The sequence below is a fragment of the Dermacentor andersoni genome, chromosome 1, assembly GCF_023375885.2.
Source record: "Dermacentor andersoni chromosome 1, qqDerAnde1_hic_scaffold, whole genome shotgun sequence".
In the NCBI taxonomy this organism is placed as follows: Eukaryota; Metazoa; Arthropoda; class Arachnida; order Ixodida; family Ixodidae; genus Dermacentor; species Dermacentor andersoni.
This window is the reverse complement of record NC_092814.1, coordinates 227,102,763-227,106,423: the sequence shown is the minus strand read 5'-3', so window position 1 is coordinate 227,106,423 and position 3,661 is coordinate 227,102,763. Positions and strand designations below refer to the sequence as shown.

Here is a 3,661-nt window from a genome sequence, read left to right as displayed (position 1 = left end):
ACCAGACTTGTGAACCGGAACCACTTTTGCGACTAGCCAGTCATCTGGGACCCGTTTTTGTTTTAGTGAAGAATTAAAAATGATCTCTAGATAGTGAGCTACCCATTCCGCATATCTGCACAGAAAGGTATTTGGTATGCCGTGTGGACCTACAGATTTCTTATCTTTAGTTTATCTTGGCGAACTTGAGGAGAACAGAGTCCTTTACACGGGCGCGGCTTGTATGGCACAAGGGCACACAACGGTGGTGGTCGACGAGGTCGTGAGCGCTGCCTCTATCCTCTCTCTCCCTTCAGCTACTGACTCGGAAGAGATCCTGGCGGTTAGGTTACCCTCGCCATTCAATACATCTTGAGCCTCCCGTGTGAAACGTATTACATATATAATCACCGATTCGCAAGCGGCATGTAGGGCTTTCTTGACAGGTCGTGGTATTTCAAAAACCATGCACTGCATTCTTTCATGTACGTACCAATTAACAGCACACCTCACCCGCAACATTCACGTGCTCTGGACGCCTGGCCATGCCTCACTGCCGAGTAATAAACGCGCTCATGCGGCCGCTCGAAAACTCACCCTCCGAGCAGCCCTGCGCAGTGAGGCGGCCAACACAGAGTACAGTTACCCCTTCTCACATATCGCGAGGTTACGCAGCACCACACGCGCCAGCGTCGGCTGTACCAACCTCTACCGGTGTCTTTCACTCGGGAGGAGGCGGTCGCACTTCGCCCCAACTGCAGACCCACACATTTCCCAATCTCCACTTGCTGCACATCCTATACTCCACGCGCTAACCCGACATTTGTCCAGGATGTGGCGTTTCCCCCACCACCTTGCACGTTACGGTACAATGCACCGCTCCTTGCTTCCCATCCCTTCCCCGTATCTTTCTTGCAGCTCGCACTACAGAGCAGTGGGAAAGCGTCCTTCGCGACGGCACTTCCGAGGTCCGCCGGGCACTGATCCGACAGGCACGGGTCATCGCCAAAGACGTCACAGGAGCTCCTCAATTTCCCTTTACCTGTCAATAAAAAATGTTTTCATCATCATCATACGGGCGTTCCAAGGTCCATCGGCGTTCTATGGCTCTTGTTGGTGCATGCGTTCATGGCATAATAGTTTCAATATGAAGCTTCTGTGCCATAGATGCTCTGTGTTCGAATCCTGCCGTCGGAGAATTTTAATAATGTTTCTGTAATTATTTATTACATAGTACTTCGTAGAAAATTATGAGTTTACAAAGCCACGAAGCCGCTTGAAGCCAGAAGGACGAAGTTCAGGCAAATCCATGTGCTACGCATCATTCCCATGCTGGCTGAACCGCCCCGATTCCGTAGACACGGGCGCCGGAGTTCCCTCTAGCAATTATTGCATGAAACTCTATGCTGGTAACCGCCGCGCGTAGAAGACGAGCGGCCGGCTAGCCGACTGTGAGTCAGCAGTAAAACTGCTGATTCACTGCTGCTACTGCTATTTACTGCTACTGCTATTTACTACTATTTACTGCTAGGCGTTTAGAGGCTCAGTCACGCTTCGAGAAAGCGGGTGCAGAATCTCGAAAAAGCGACCTGCCCCCACAGTCTATCCTTTGCCTCGCCGAACTCTTTCGTCCGATTGGATTGTCGTGCGACTTCACCGGGCGTCATATAAATTGAAAAACCTCATTTTGTCGCTTCAGTTCTTGTAATCTAAAAAAAAATGATTTTCGAAGAATAATGCAAGTTTGCTCAATGATGGTGATGGGCTCATGTTTTGGCATATGGGCAGACGCAGGATTGACGTCCTTAATCTCGGTTGGCCTCAGTTTACAAGTGGATTTGCGCATTTGCGTGCAGATGCATGGTCGCGTTATGTTCGCTGCCACAGGCGTTGGTATCTTTTCTTTTATTGTATATGTTTTTTTTTTCATATGGGGCATGTCAAGCCGAGTACCTTTTCTAAGGACTTGGTAAGCTGCGGGAGTACATGCAGAAAATAAGCTGTAACTGGTCAGTGTTCAAAGACCTGCTTCGCTGACGGGCTTCAAGTCAGGCGCATTAGTTTGAAGAACCTGGAATAGGTCCTATCTTTTCGCAAGCTCGCATTAAAGGAAGACGTCCGAAGTCTTTATTTCATTATGCACGCGGCACGTTATGCCGCACACTTACCTCCTAGTTAAGGATTGGTGAAACCATAATGAAACCGAATATAGACTGATCTACACGACCAATTTAAAGCTCGCGAAACCCACCGCTTTGGCTCAGTGGTTATAATGGTCTGTTGCTTTGCATGAGGTCGTGTGTTGAAACCCGGCTATCTCGGGCACTTTTTTTTCTGTTTCTTTTTTAACGACAAACTACAGGTATGTGTATCTTCACGTTGTAATGAACGTTAAGAAACCCTAGATCAAGATTATTCCGTACCCTCGACTACGGCATCCCCCACTGCCCCCTGTTCATATTCGGGTCATTAAAATCAGTCACCGAAAACTACCGATATTTTACGCCGAGGAATACATTCCAAGCAATTGCGTCTGTGTTATTTTAGCATCTCATAGCCTGGGAAATCCACAGCATTACTAGGTACTTAATGCATGCGTGGCTAATATTGCTTATGATGTCGCACCGGAGCTCAAGTATTCAACCAGCTTGAACGGAAAGTTTTCGAGTTTCATCTTCTTCAACAAAATCCGTACTAAACCATTACAATACAAGCTGTATGCATTCATATCATAAGAAGCCTACAAACACTGACACCAAGGGCAACATAGGGGAAGTTACTAGGGCTTAATAAATGAAATAAAGAAACGATGAATTAATGGAAATGAAAGTGGATGAAAAAACAACTTGCCGCAGGTGGGGATCGAACCCACAACCTTCGCATTTCGCGTGCGATGCTCTACCAATTGAGCTACCGCGGCGCCGTTTCCCCATCCACTTTCTTGGGTATTTATTTTTCCTAGTAGAACTCTGGGAGTGTTAGCATCGCTTTGTATTTAGCCCTGTTTCCGGGAGTCGAAGAGACACCTATGTTAACGTCAGAAACAGTAAGGATGCAAAACAGCCTAGCGCAGCTCAGCTGAAATTTCAGATATACAACCAAGATGATTTTCTTTCTCACCGCCATAGTGCTTTTTGTTTATGGAACGTTACCTGACACATTCTCTTCGTTTGTTGCGAGCTACCTATCCGCAATAGTATTCAACTTATTAAGACACTAAACAAAGCCACACATCCGCAAGCGTGTTGAGGCTATTTGTAGTAGATCTATGTATATGTGGCATTCTATAGCGAAGCTGTATGTGGCTAGGGTTCCGTGCATTTTTGTTCTCCGTGAACAAAAATTATCATCATCAATGACTCATACCCCTGTAAGCAAGCAAAAAATGCAATGACTCATAGTCCCGTGAGGTTCATGGCTACTGACTTTGCGTGAATTAGCTGCGATGACTCTACCCCTGTTGTCGTTGCCGGTGATTTCAATGTGAATGTGTACCGAAAAGGGAGCGGTTTGCGCGTTCCGTGTTACAGACATATCCCTTGCGATGCCATACCGATCCAGACCAACCGACCACCCAGCGACGTACGTGCGTCCATTTAACATTATCAAATAATGTGATTGCTGTTGCGAGTTAAATAATGACCACCGATCAAGACATTAAATGAGTGTGCGTACCTTTCTT

At 46.7% G+C, this 3,661-nt stretch overlaps 1 non-coding gene across 1 annotated transcript; it reads right to left on the bottom strand.

The window, feature by feature from the left end:
- Positions 1-2,826: 2,826 nt before the first annotated feature.
- On the bottom strand, positions 2,827-2,899 carry TRNAS-CGA (transfer RNA serine (anticodon CGA)). The gene has a single exon. It is a non-coding gene; the product is annotated as a tRNA-Ser (tRNA).
- Between the last annotated feature and the right edge of the window lie 762 nt (positions 2,900-3,661).